The sequence below is a fragment of the Thamnophis elegans genome, chromosome Z (genome assembly GCF_009769535.1).
Source record: "Thamnophis elegans isolate rThaEle1 chromosome Z, rThaEle1.pri, whole genome shotgun sequence".
NCBI lineage: Eukaryota > Metazoa > Chordata > Lepidosauria > Squamata > Colubridae > Thamnophis > Thamnophis elegans.
The window spans coordinates 127,793,935-127,809,554 of NC_045558.1; the positions used below are offsets into that span (position 1 = coordinate 127,793,935).

A 15,620-nucleotide genomic window follows, 5' to 3' on the forward strand; every position below is an offset into this window, starting at 1 on the left:
TCAGACTGATTTGAGAATCTCTGAATGCATTTCTGCCTGTTCTCTTATAATGTATTGGGATATTTCTTTCCTGTGTCTATCCTGTAGAGTATATCCTCTATAGCAGGCATATTTAACCCATTGCCCATGGCTGCATGCAGCCCCACAGATATAATAAAAATATAAAAAATAAAGGAAGCTCATTATTTATAAACAGTAACCATAATATATATACTATATGCAGCCCAAGACAATTGCTCTTCACTTAATATGCCCTAGGCATCCAAAATGTTGGATAGTCATACTCAATAAAAGGTAAAGGTAAAGGTATCCCCTGGCACATATGTGCTTGTCATTCCTGACTCTAGGGGGTGGTGCTCATCTCTGTTTCAAAGCCAAAGAGCCAACGCTGTCCGAAGATGTATCCATAGTCATGTGGCTGCCATGACTAAATGCCAAAAGCACCCAGAACTCTGTTACCTTCCTACCAAAGGTGGTCCCTATTTTTCTACTTGCATTTTTACATGCTTTTGAACTGCTAGGTTGTCAGAAGCTGGTACAAGTAATGGGAGCTCAGTCATTACATGGTGCCAGGAATTTGAACCGCCGAACTGCCGACCTTTCTGATCAACAAGCTCAGCATCTTAGCCACTGAGCCACCACCTCCCTATGTTAGCAAGTAATAAATAATGGAATACCATAGTAGCATAATTTTTTTCAAAAAAAAAAACTAGTGACAATAACAAATGAAATAGATAGTATGTAAATGGTAATATTTTATTTTTTTCTATCAAGTGACAATTAAACCTGAAGATTTAAAACCTTTACTCAAAGTGGAATTGGATCAGAACATCCAATGATTCAGTTTTCTTACAAACAATCTAAAACAACGAGACATATAATTTACATTTTTCTGTGGGTTTGTCTTCTTAGCTGTTCTTTGTTGTTGAGGGAAGGCCTTAGGACAATGATGTAACACTTAGGGAAAAAAATGCAAACTAGTAACCCAACACTAGAAGCTATAATGGAGAAGATCTCCACTGCAACCATGTATTTCCCCTTGGTGCTCAGGTATGTTGGAACAAAGGACAACCAGACACTGCAGAAGACCAACATGCTGAAGGTAATAAACTTGGCTTCATTGAAAACATCAGGCAGTTTTCTTGCTAGGAATGCCACTGTAAAGCTAATAATGGCAAGGAAACCCATGTAGCTCAAGACACAGTAGAACATGAAGACTGATCCTTCATTACACTCGAGAAAGATTTCTTCTGCCCCTGAACTCATGTCAGCATCTGGGAATGGGGGAGAGGTTGCCAGCCATATAATGCAAATAAATCCTTGAAGCGAGGTGCAGCACAATAGGATGGACACTGCTAATCTATTTCCCACCCATCTAGTCATCTTAGACCCAGGCTTGGTGGCCATGAATGCCAAAATCACAATGATGGTTTTGGCCAAGACACAAGAAATGGCCACAGAGAAGATTACCCCAAAAGTAGTTTGACGAAGAAGACATGTCACCTTATCAGGTTTCCCAAGGAATAAGAAACAACAGAGAAAAGACAAGAAGAGAGCAATAAGGAGAACATAGGTGAGATTCCGGTTGTTGGCTTTGACTATGGGAGTGTCCTGATGCTTAATAAAAATCCAAAGGATTCAAATTGTCATCAGACAAAAGAAAAGAGCAGAACTGGCCAAAGTGATCCCCAACGTTTCTTCATACATCAAAAATGTTGCAATCTTTGGAAGACACAAATCATGGTTCACATTTGCATATTGATCTTCTGGACACTGAAAGCAATCGTCCATATCTAGAAAATCAATAATGTACAAATTGCACTGAAAGAACAAAAACTGAGCACCATGTGTTAAGAACAAAAACCTGTTTTATCACACATGAAAAGCAGTAGACTTCCTATTTTGAAACCCTTTTCTCCAAGATACATTATTTGGTATCACTGTGAAAATCAGTGGTGGGTTTCACATTTTGTTACCACTGGTTTACCCCATGCCTACACATGCATGTGCCAGGTCTCAAAAACATGACTAAATAGGACAGCATAGAGACTGGGTGGGTGAGCAATATATGCTATTGGTTCAGGCAAACCGATCTGAACCAGCTGAATATCACCTCTGGTTGAAATCCATTCAATGACATGAATGCTGAACAATTTGCTACCTTCTACTCTTTCCATCTGTTAACAGGAACTTTTAATCTAGACTTTTAATTGCTGTTATGACACAGTTTTATTGAGGTGTATGTGTGTGTGTATGTATTACATATATATCATATGTAAGAACTCACCATCTCGGTTGGAAATCTTCCCATGTGGACATTGTTGACAATTATAGCAGCAAAATGGTTTGTCTTCTATCTTGCTTCTAGTATAACCTGAATGGCACTTACTATTACACAAAGATAGAGGTCGGACCTGGTCAAGAAGAAAAGGAGAATATGTTTTTGTTTTTAAAAATTGGCACATTCAAATTCATTTGAAGAAAGTGCTCAACCATACAACCTTCAGTACTAAACAGCATTAAATAGCAACTAAAAGACAGGTAGGTTATTTTCAAAAGCTAGATAGACCACTGTTATCTTTATTGTCATGTTTCCAAGCAATGTGTCCCCAGAATAAAAATCCATCCAAGAGTGGAGACAGAGTATAACACTCCCCAGATAGGTCTGGAGAATATTTAGTAATCTTGGAGTGTTTGAAATATTTTGCGTCTGAATCTAATTTCTGTGTTGGACCTTGAAGCTCAGATAACTTGAGGAATGACAGAAAGCTACTTGTCTACCAGCTAAAATGGAACTAACCACACCTGGTTAAATCTCATGGGCCATACAATATCAGCCTCATCAATGGTGAACAATGCTTCGTGGGAGTCCATGTGATCCATCCTTCCAACTCTAACTCTCAGAAAAGATAGATTGGGGAACGTGACCCAATTCATAATATCAAATCCAGTCTCCAATTCTCCATTTTGGTTGAAAGAAATTTTTTGTCCAGCACTATTGTTGAATGAGACCTCTCTCATAAATTGGTTTAGCTACAATGGAAAAGAAGAAAGAAAGAAATCAGGTTCCCAGGTGAAAACATTCATTCCCTCATTCAATAATATATTCTTCAAAGTTTAAGGGAAAATAGTAGGCAATGTAATACAATAATGGTATAAAAAGGTAAAGGTTCCCTTTGCACATATATGCTAGTTGTTCCCAACACTAGGAGGCAGTGCTCATCTCCATTTCAAAGCCGAAGAGCCAGCACTATCCGAAGACATCTTCATGGTCATGTGGCCAGCATGACTAAATGACAAAGGCACATGGAACACTGTTAACAGTATACACTCTGGTAAATCAGCATTAAAATAATGCATCCCTTAGAACACAAACACATTTTTTTAACTCTTGTATTATGTGTTTCTTTTAATGTTGTATGCCGCCCTGAGTCCTTGGGAGAAGGGCGGCATATAAATCTAATAAACCAAACCAAACAAACGCAAAATAAAGCAACTAAAACGTTGCTGGGATGCAAACATGGATGCAAACACTCAAAAGAATAAAATAGAAAATAAAAGAAAGGTAGCTCTTACATTTCCCTTGGAAGAATGAATTTAATTGAGATTTAGGATTCAGGTTGTAGATTTTGTGAGCCACCAGTAATTGATTCTCTTAAGGATTACCTTCCATGACTTTTGATCCAGATGTTTCTGTTTGACTTCATGCCCCCTAGCTCTGTATTCCATCATGGATGAATGGAAGTCATGCAAAGCATGTGCCACTACATGGATGGCATTGTAGATGCTGTAGCTATGCCCAGTCATGTCCATTTCAAACACAGATGTGGGAAGAGCTGCCAGTTTCTCCTTCCCAGTGCAGGGAATCACATTTTCCTCCTCCATTACAGAGGTGGGGAAAGAACATTCAAAAGCACTTTCCCAGAAGAGCTTGATAAAAGTATCTTCTTTTTCCAAGGTAGGGTTCCTCATCTCAAGAAATTGCTGGAACCCTAACATCTTCTCTGTGTGAATTGCAAAAGACAGAGCACCATGGAGGAAGACTAGGTCACTATTCCTCAGAAAGGGAAGGGAGGTGAAATCCATCTCAGCCGTCATAACCCAGATTTTACCCTGTCTCCATAATGGTGCATCTTCAATTTTCAAATTAGTGGAAAGAAGCCTCAGAACTATGATTCCATAAATTTCACCATGAACTAATACTACATTAGCTGTGCTTTTCATAACCACCAGGTACATTTGAAGTCCCACTTCCACCAGCTCAGGAATGCTGTTTGAATAATCAATGACGGGAAATATTTCAAGGAAGGCTGAGCAGATCCCCTTCTGGGCTATCATGGGAACCACATTTTGTACAAAGTTCTCACCGCTGTCATCTTTTGCAGACAAGATCCCAATCCATGTCCATCCAAAATGCAGAAGTAATAAAAGAATTCCCTTATATTGACTATCTATGTTTGGGAACATTTGTTGCCGTATGGCAGTCTCCTTTTTTGTATTACCTTCAGTAGTAGAACCATAGATTAACTTAAAAAAGAAAAAGGCAACATGCCAAGATTCAACAGGACACTTATCCTCTTCTTCCTTTTTTGAAGTGTAGATTGAAATGGTAGTATTCACCCATTTAAACTACTATAACATACATATTAATGTTCAACAGATGTTTCATATTTTGACTAAAGGTATATTTTACATGCACATTCAGAGTCTCCTGGGACAGGGGTTGCAACCTTAAATACTCAAATAGCCACAAAGGTCCTAACTGAAAGCCCCCCATTCAGAAGTCCAGTTCCCCCACCATAGAGTCTCCTCCTAGCTCAGCATCCTTTTTCCTCTACCTGTCCTAACCGAAAGTCCTATCAATTGTGGAGCTGACCATAAAACCTGCTCCTTGCCATAGAGTCTCCTCCTAGCACACTGTGCTTTCCCCCCTCCCAACTGGAAACTCCTCTCAAAATTGTGGCACCAATTGGCAACAGGAAGCCACAGCAAGGCAATGAAAGAGCCACATATGGCTCCAGACCCCTGTCCTAGGAGGAGATTAAAAAGTCATTATTCTCATGTTCCGATTAGTAAATTTGATGAAAAACACATTGCCTTTCTCATAAAGGTTATATTTCATGGGAATGAAATAATATAAGAGTATTATATTACTAAAACAATGTTTGTAACATTTACCTGTTTGGCTTTCCACTTTTTCATTGCAGCAATAACAAAATTTACAAGAATTTCTCCTCCTAAATTACATTAGATTGATGGATTGATTGCTTTTATTGATGGATTGATTGCATTAGATTGATGTAACATTCCATTACAATTAATCTATTTTTTCCAACTCTATTGCCCCAATTTCTGCCATATTCTATAACTCATTTTCCCCAATTAATCCCGTTCTTCTTTTCCTTCAATACCATTAAAGGAAACAGAAATTGTAAATTGATAGGTACCCCATAAAATACTTTTCAGTTTTATAGTTCTGAGAATACTGTATATTTTAGATATTGTTTCTCTTAAATATGGTTTTAATGGAGAGTTAATTCTAGGGAAGGCATACAACCCTGCTTAATCCTTTAGATTTTTCAAGCAATAAAACATCAGAAGAGTTATGGGGACATTAGGTCATCATAGCTGAATTCCTTTGTAGCACCCAGAAATTCTTAGTTTTGTTAAGAATAATCTCTTATTTCAAAAAGAACCCTTTTCTTCCTATATCCTAAATGTTCCCATTTAAAGCAAGGAACAGGACATTGATGATTATCTAGTTGGTCTGAGTTCTACCAAACCTCATACCTGTGGCATCTTGTACAGGGACAGGATGGTAGCCATATGTACACACACATCAGAAGTAGGTCCTCCAAGGACTGCTATTGGTCTGTGCTGTGTATCACAGTTGTAGTTAGGAAAAAACTGCCCCTTTCTAGAGAAAAGTTCCAGTGAAGCCCGATATGTCCAACTTGTCATGAAGTAGGTGTTATAGATCTGAAAACCAAGAGTGTGATTGGGTAAAATATGGGGGTTTCTGTTGATCTCTGTGATGGCAAATTCTAAGGCCAAAGTTTGCTGATAGATTGGAGTCATGATCCTGGAAAGGAAAATATATATTTTTCAAGATACAGTCATAACACACTTTTGCAGGTGAGAGTGATAAAATAGCACCATAAGCTTTTTGTTTTTAATGAGCACTGTCCTAAGTGAAGTTTTCATAGCCTTTGAACAATATCAAACAGGCAACAAATAGTCAAAATAAAGAGAGCCCTATCAAATCTTGCACCAGTTAACAGCGGTGTCCATCAAGGCAGCATCTTAGGACCTATGCCCTTTATATTTTACATAAATGACCTTTGCAATCATTTCAAAAGCAGCTGTGTCTTCTATTCAATACCACCGACAATGCCATTGCCCTTCAAAATGACCTAGACCAGTGTTTCTCAACCTTGGCGACTTTAAGTCCTGTGGACTTCAACTCCCAGAATCCCCCAGCCAGCTATGCTGGCTAGGGGATTCTGGGAGTTGAAGTCCACAGGACTTAAAGTCGTCAAGGTTGAGAAACACTGACCTAGACTATGTGTCTGAATGATCAAACAATTGGCAACTCCAAATCTCAACCAACAAATGCTCTGCCTTACACATTGGCAACAAAAATCAGAACACTAAATACAAGCTGGGTGGATATGACCTTGTAGATGACCTTCACTCTGCCAAGGACCTTAGAGTACTCATCTCAAACGATCTAAGTGCTAAAGCTCACTGTAACAGCATTGCCAAAAAGGTATTAAGAGTTGTTAATCTAATCTTGCAAAGTTTCTTCTCTGTTAATATTGTACTGCAAACTATAGCAAGCAAAAACTTTGCCAGACTAATTCTCAAATATAGTTCACCTGCCTAGAATCCACACTGTATATCGGACATTAATACAATCGAGTGAGTCCAGAGGTATTCCACTCCTCTGCTCACAATAGAATACCTTATGCCACCAGGCTCGAAATTTTAGCTTTGGACAACCTAGAATTAAACTGACTAAGGTGTGATCTAAATGTATTATCTGCTACAACACCCTACCTGTCAATGACTACTTCAGCTTCAATCTCAATAATATACGGGGAAACAATAGATACAAACTCAAGAAAACTCGATTGCAGAAAATATGACTTCAGCCACAGAGTAGTCAATGCCTGGATGCTCTACCTGACTCTGTTGTTACATCCTCAAACCCCATAACTTTAAATTGTCTAGCTTGGAAACCCCCCCCCCCTTTCCTAAGAGGTCCATAAAGGGGGCGTGCATAAGCGCACCAGCATGCCTATCACCCCTGTCCTACTGTCCCCATTTATTCACACCCATTTCCTGTGTTCATGTCCATGTTTATATTTATACCTGTTATCTTATACATGTTTGACAAGCTAAATAAATAAAATAAAAAATTCTTTAAAGGCTTCAAACATCATTCACTCTTGATTGTAATTTTGGAGTCCAAAGTCCAAAATGTTGATATTTGGATGTTTGATGATTAGTTGTGATGGCTCTGTAGCAAATAGGTAAATAGAATATGGATATGAATAAGATATGAATAATCTCATAGAATGTGGTAAATGCACAGTTTTAGCAATATGTGTTCACCATGAAATAACCTGTGTGTTTTAAAATATGGAGTGGCAATTGGATTATCTAACATATTAGTACCTATTAGCTGATGTCCGAGAAAAGAAGCATAATTTCTTCCATGATGTTAAAGAGGACATTTCATTTAATCTGATAATTAAAGAAGGCAATATTTAAGATTCTGCTTAAAAATTGGTTATTACCCTGATGCCATATACCATAATAAGAATGGACCTTTTTCCAATACTAGCTTTTAAATGCTTGAATGAAAGTGAAATAAAACATTTTTTCAACCTTTGAAAAAGAAATCTATTTTTTTAAAGAAAGATAAATATTTTAGACTTTAGCAATTTATTATACAGGAACTTGGTTGTTCTATAAAGAATCCAGAGAAGAACATGAACTGTCCTCTTCTCTGTGTGAATTATTATAAGATAAGGACTCACAGAAAGATTCCTATCAAGAACCTCAGTCAGTGCACATATAAAAGTGGAAACGCAAACTGCTGAAGATGCTTTACATCTCCTTGAACAACACAGGATGACCCAAAGTGCAGTTAACAAAATCCAATTCACACCTGAGCAAGAGCTAATAGATCATCAGTCATCTCTTTCCCAGGAAAGCATTTTGGGTGACCTGCTGAAAGACTTCAGATTCACCCTCTAAAGATGGAGCTCCACTCAATGGGAAAGATTAGATCTTTGCCACATTGGGAAAGGTGTATAGGACTATTCCAACTTTTCCATGGGAAGGAATTCTACCTGAGATTTCGTTTACCCTGGGAAAATCTTTCCAACATACACCTTAGACAGATAGACAGACAGACAGACAGATATTATCAAATATGAGAAAAGGGGGACAAAATCTATCTATCTATCTATCTATCTATCTATCTATCTATCTATCTATCTATCTATCTATCTATCTATCCATCCATCCATCCATCCATCCATCCATCCATCCATCCATCCATCCATCCATCTATATTTCTATACAGTGTCTGTCTGTCTGTCTGTCTGTCTGTCTCTCTCTCTCTCTCTCTCTCTCTCTCTCTCTCTCTCTCTCTCTCTCTATATATATATATATATATATATATATATATATATATATATATATATATATATATATATATATATATATATATATATATATGCTATATCAATCTATCTCTCTCTATAAGTATCTATCTGTCTGTATGTCTGTTCATCCGTCCATCCATCTACCCGTCTATCCATCCATCTATTTAGTGTGTGTGTGTGTGTGTGTGTGTGTGTGTGTGTGTGTATGTATACCCAAGACAAGCATACCAAAAAAGTAGCTGTATGTGTGTGTATCCTTAATTGAAAAAAAACCTGAAACAAAACATTTCTTTCTCGCAACATATAACCATCACATCATGATTATAGATGAGGCGTATGAAGAGGAACAGGGAGAGAAGATGCTGAAGGAAAAGGAGGAACAATAGGTGGATGAAGATAGTGCCATCCAGCAAATGTTAAAGTGATATTAATCATTATAACCAAGACTAATATTAATATGAAAAGACCTCCTGGTTCAAAATAACTTGCTTTCTGTTTATAAATTCTTACACAGTGTCCTCAAAGATCTCCTCAGAAGGACGTTTGCTGAAGTCCATCATTGTCTGGAAGATGTAGATCTGAGAGAGCAAATTCCCAACAATGAGGTCTCCTGACTGATATTGCTTGTGAAGAAATGGCAGAGGGTTACTGGTGATGCATTTAACCTTGTGAATCCTGCACATCATTTGTGAGAAAGGCAGAATAACCAATACTGCAAATATCACCATCTTCGGCAATAGCATTTCTTCTGTAACCCAAATTCGACTGTCTCAAAATTCTTTTTCATGAAGTATTCTACTTGAGCTAATGGCTAAATTATGTCCCAGGATGCAGAAATGAAGTTGAAATAATTATATAGGGATGGATAATTGCAGTAGAAACATCAACAAAGACCTAGGAATACGTGAACAAGAAAACATGTTTTTGCCAGCTTATTAAACATTGTCTTTAGTGTTGTGTAGTATCATGGTGTCAAGAGAAACATATGTTTGTGGTGACTGAGAGTAAAAGAAGAATTTGAATTGTAAAGAGTGCTTCATAACCTCTTCCTCAATTTGTACAAGAATAGGAAGTGTTCATGACTCCCAAATGTTAAAACAAAAATAGTTTAATACTAATTCTCAGAAGACTTATAACAAAAATAAAAATGAAGTTAAAGGCGTCTTGTACTCCAAAATCCATTTTGGGAGCACTTTGGCCTCTAGTGAGAAATAAAATCTATTAATATGTGGAATCTTATGAAAAGTATGAAATAAAACCCAGATAATTGTTGAACAGAGTCTATTACAGAAATACAAAAAATTCCTCAGCATTTCGTAAACAAATGGGCCTACTAGGTGTTAATTCTCCTTCATTTCATTGGATATTTTATTTCCTTATTGATAGGCCCCAGTTTGTGCGAATTGGAAGAAAAGTTTCCAACTGCTTCTCCTTTAGTATGGCTTCTCCATAGGGCTGTGTCTTGAGTGTGCTACTGTTAACTTCGATAAAACACAACTGCTGTGCCAAATCTGCCAGAAATCCTATTGTGAAGTATGCGGATGACACGGCAGCGGTCGGTTTTATCCAGAACAACAATGAAGATGCTTATATGGAAGAGGTGAAGGTTCTGGTGGACTGGTGCAATAAACTGGTTCTAAATGTTGATAAAACTTTTTACAGAGGCACAATTGAGAGCATTTTAACAAACTGCAGCACTGTTTGGTTTGGTGGCAGCAGTGCCTCAAATAGAAAGTCCATACAGAGAGTGGTAAGGGCAGCTGAGAAGATTATAGGAATTTCACTTCGTGTTATTGAGAATACTGCTTATAAGCTCTATGTGCTTAGCGCTCAAAGCATTGTTAGAGACCCCCCACACCCATGTTATGGTATGTTTCTGTTGCTCCCCTCTGGGAGGAGGTATCAAAGAATTTCTAGCAGGACTACCAGATTTTGTAACTGCTTCGTTCCAGGGGTGGGGTTTGGCTGCTGCTACTGCTGGTTCACTCAGGGACACGCTGTGCATGCATGCCTCATGCGCATACGCACTTGATGTGCGCATGTGCAGTACTAAAAAAATTGCTTCTGCACATGGGCAGAAGCAAAAAGTGAGATGAAGAACCAGTTCAGGGGCGTGGCAGCTGAGTTATTACCTACTTGGCCGAACTAGTCCAAACCAGTAGGAACCTATCTTTGTTTTGTTCCCTATGCCATCCATCTAGTAAAATAAAAAAATATTCATTTTTATCGCCATGTATATGTACACATCCAAACTAGACCGTGTTGTTTCTCTATGCCATATAATATATGTGAGTATATGCATAATTTTGTATTTATTTATTTCACCATGTTTATGTAGTGTATATTGGAGGTGGTGACTCTTTGAGAACTGTATGTAATGAAATTTCATTTTAATGTATGCTGATTAGTGTACATTCAAAGGGACAATAAAGTTATTTTAAGTTCTACCTCTCCCCTTAAATATACTCTTTGGTTGGAAGGGACTTGGATGTCTTCTAGTCCAAACCTCTGCTCAAGCAGGAGACCCAATAACATTTCAGACAAATGGTTATCCAATCTCTTCTTTAAAATCTCCAGGTTCTGGAGGCACATTACTCCATTGATTAATTGTTCTAAATAAATTTCTCCCTATCTCTAGATTGGTTTTGTCTTTGATTAGTTTCTATCCGTCTCTTCTTGTCTTGCATTCAGGTACTTTGGAGAATAGCTGGACTCCCTCTTCTTTGTGACAGTCCCTTAGATATTAGAATACTGCTATGATGTTACCCCTAATCCTTCTTTTCATTAAACTACACTAGCTGCATTAATTCCTGCAACCATTCTTCATATGTTTTGGCTTTCATTCCCCTAATCATCTTTGTTGCTCTTCTCTTTTTCTTGGGGCATTGTTCCTATGCAAATAGGTCTCCTCTTCCTCCTCCTCCTCCTTTTGATTTCTTTTCTTTGTCTTAATATCATCTTGAAGCTTGTTTGACTTTCCAACTTCCCTACAGAAAAGAATCAAAGGAGCAGTGATGAAATTCAAATTGTTTTACTACCGGTTTGTGGGCATGGCTTAGTGGGTGTGGCAAGGGAAAGATACTGCAAAATCTTCATTCCCTCCCCACTTTGGGGCCAACCAGAGGTGATATTTGCCGGTTCTCCAAACTACTCAAAATTCATGTCAGAAACTGCTGAATTTCACCCCTGCAAAAGTGGTAACTAAATGGCTGGGGGAAGAGGGGGAATCTGTCTTCAATATTTATCTTTTGAATGATGAAAAAAAATACAGTTTGGCTCATGCTCTCAAAAGCAAATTAGCATAATTCAAGCCAGGTATATATAGCCATTCTATAATATCCATTAAAATAAAGACTGCTGAATTCTGGATAAGCTCTAATTTTGTGTTGCCTTTAAATACAGCCCTATATAAAAAACATAGCAGGAGCTTTTCTAGGTAATAATGAGGATTTACTTTTAAGTTTCTGTGGTTGGATCCCCTTGCATTAGGAAAAACTGCAAGTCAGTACCTACTGAAGCCGAACCTTTTTAGTCATGGTTTCTACCTGCTGTTCAGAAACAGATGCCATGAATTCAGGATAATCCCTAAATTGTCAACTTTCTTTCCACAGGTAGTGCCTCTGCACCCAAAGACAACACTTCTTGTTCATTTGTAATTTCTTCCCCCACATTTTTCCCAATGTTCTAATTCAATATTATAGCCAGTTTTTTTTTACCCAAATTAATTTTAAATCTCAGGAAATAATTGTATACCTCTGTTATCATTTTTTTCCTCCCTCCCCTGTATTATTTTATTAAGCTCTTCTTGTTCTTTATCGGAGCCATATTTTTCTAGATCTTTTTTATATGTTGTCTGAATTTATAAGTTCGGCCACCAATCTATCACTATTCTTTGACGTTTTAGCTCTTGATTTGATTTTAATTTTCCTTGATCATCTAATAGGTCTTTATATCTTACTATCTTATTTAAATGTAGTACATTTGGGTATATAATTGCCTCCATGGTTGATAGCCAAGTAAGCATTTTGATGTAATGGTTTCTCTAAATTTCCCCCCAAACATGTAGAAGAGCATCTTGCATGTGGTGTCTCTGAAAATATGTGTGTGATTTATTTTTCCCTTCCCAGATGAAGGCATGCCAGCCTGATTGCAAATCATGGCTTTCTATTGTCAATACCCTTTTGTTTTTTAAGTTTATCCAGTCTTTTATCCATGTCACGGCTGCTGCTTGGTAATATACCTCCCATTCTGGGAGTCCATGGCCTCCCTTGCTTCTGCTATCCTGTAATAGTTTTAGTTTTATTCGCCAAAGACAACACTTCTACAGTACTGATGGCAAATCCCAATAGAAAAATGCAAAGATGTCTGGCTTGGGAAAACTCCACCGCTCAATTTCAAAAGGCAGTTTTACTGAAAACATTCTGTGATGATACCTTTAATGCCAACATTAAACCTAACCCTAACCCTAACCCTAATCCCCAAACAATACCATCTGCTTCTGTATTTCAGGTCATTGGGAAAAACTCAATAGCAATAGTAGAAGCACTTAGACTTATATACCACTTCATAGTGCTTTACAGCCCTCTCTAAGCGGTTTACAGAGCCACCATATTGCCCCCAACAATCTGGGTTCTCAGTTTACCCACCTCAGAAGGATGGAAGGTTAAGTCAACCTTGAGCCAGTGAGATTTGAACTGCTGAACTGTAGCTAGCAGTCAGCTGAAGTAGCCTGCAGCACTGCACTCTAACCACTGTGCCATCATGGCTCTTGTCCAATAGGTGGACAAAAATGCCAATTCCTGCCTAAACATCTGGCTGATTAATCAACACACCATAATAATAACATCAAATTTAGAAGATTCTCTGGGAAAAAATAAAGAACTTTGGCATGTTATGAGCTTTTAAGTTTAATAACCAGAAGATGAAGATATTAACAAAAAGTATGAAAGAAGTCAAATAGAACTGATGCTAAAATGATTTTAAGGTTGAGAAAAAAGTGAAATAATGTATTTTTACAAATTGTAGGCTATTTCAAAATAATTAGATTAAGAACAAGAATGAAATTAAATATTAAGGATGAAAAAATTATCATGGTGGGGGAGAATCTCTATGATAAAAAATAAATGGTTTGTCACAAATGATATTTTTGTCCCAGTCCTGTTCCTGTTTTGACAACTGATTTACCATTGACAAAATTACAAAAAACATATCTAAATGTATATGACAAGGGGAAATTGTGTGTGTGTGTGTGTGCAGTTCAAATCTCTAGTGCCGCATAACGGAGTGAGATCCGGTTACTTGTCCCAGCTTCTGCCAACCTAGCAGTTCGAAAGCACATAAAAATGCAAGTAGAAAAATAGGAACCACATTTGGTGGGAAGGTAACAGCATTCCATGCGCCTTCAGCATTTAATCATGACCACGGAGACATCTTCAGACAGAGCTGGCTCTTCGGCTTTGAATCGGAGATAAGAACCGCCCCCTAGAATCAGGAATGACTAACCCATATGTGCAAGTGGAACCTTTACCATAGATAGATAGATAGACAGATGATAGATAGATAGTTAGATAGTTAGATAGTTAGATAGTTAGATAGATAGATAGATAGATAGATAGATAGATAGATAGATAGATAGCAATAGCAATAGCAATAGCAATAGCAATAGCAATAGCAATAGCAATAGCAATAGCAATAGCAGTTAGACTTATATACCGCTTCATAGGGCTTTCAGCTCTCTCTAAGCGGTTTACAGAGTCAGCATATTGCCCCCACAATCTGGGTCCTCATTTTACCCACCTCGGAAGGATGGAAGGCTGAGTCAACCTTGAGCTGGTGAGATTAGAACCGCTGAACTGCAGATAGCAGTCAGCTGAAGTGGCCTGAAGTACTGCACTCTACCCACTGCACCACCTTGGCTCGATAGATAGATAGATAGATAGATAGATAGATAGATAGATAGATAGATAGATAGATAGATAGATAGATAGATATGGAGATGGGAGAATTTATATTAGGTATTTTTCTGCTTTTTTTTCCTCTGAAAAAAGAATAGGAACTGCTAAGAAACAAACATGGATTTCAAAAAAAATCATTAAATTAAACATGCCATATTGAATATGCAGAATAGATAGAAATCCAGATTGTGCCCAAAAACATATCTATGCATTTCAGCTCAAGGAGAATGTCATAGAAGAGAAACAGCAGACACAGAAAATACTTAGTATATTATTGGGTATTATTGGCAAACAACTTACAATGGAACTTCAAATCAAAATGAGAGAAGACAGCTATAATTATCAATAGTATTCACACTTACAGTTGTCAGAAAGATTCAAAATGGACAAAAAGACTTTTAGCATGGAACAAATAAGACAAAATTTGAAATAGTGTTGTGTACTGATGACATGCATTTAATAGCTAAAATACACAAAGTCTTATTGAAATTTGAAACAAAGGAAGAATGTGTTAAAGAATGAATGATAAGGTTTGCTAAGAATTATAATATACAGATGGATTGTTAGGAAAATGGGTAGTTAAAAGGGTTGAAATTTACATTGCATTATGATCATAAAGATATTTTTATAAAACAATATACTGTTGATATATAAGTACCAAAATATTATCTAGAATGTATAAAGGCACTTCAAATGCATATGAGATACATGAAGCAATTGAAATTGTAAATGTAAATGTAAAAAAGCTTTAAAAATGGATTCAAATACATACATTGATAGAGAGGATTTTAAAGATTAAAAGGCATGAAGGCAGTAGAAAGATGCATTGCGATTTTGAAGACATGTACCAGCATAGCTTCAGGTGTATCAACTTATGAGTTGTGATCTGTGTATTTGTCACACTGTGTCTCTGGTTTCTGCTCAATGGTTTTCAAAAGTTTCATTAGACTTTGGGGGAAAGTTCATTCTTTCGTTCTAGAGGCCAATC

At 37.3% G+C, this 15,620-nt stretch overlaps 1 pseudogene; it reads right to left on the reverse strand.

Annotated features, from left to right (window-relative positions):
- Positions 1-882: 882 nt before the first annotated feature.
- LOC116521729 lies at positions 883-9,406 on the reverse strand (annotated as a pseudogene).
- Between the last annotated feature and the right edge of the window lie 6,214 nt (positions 9,407-15,620).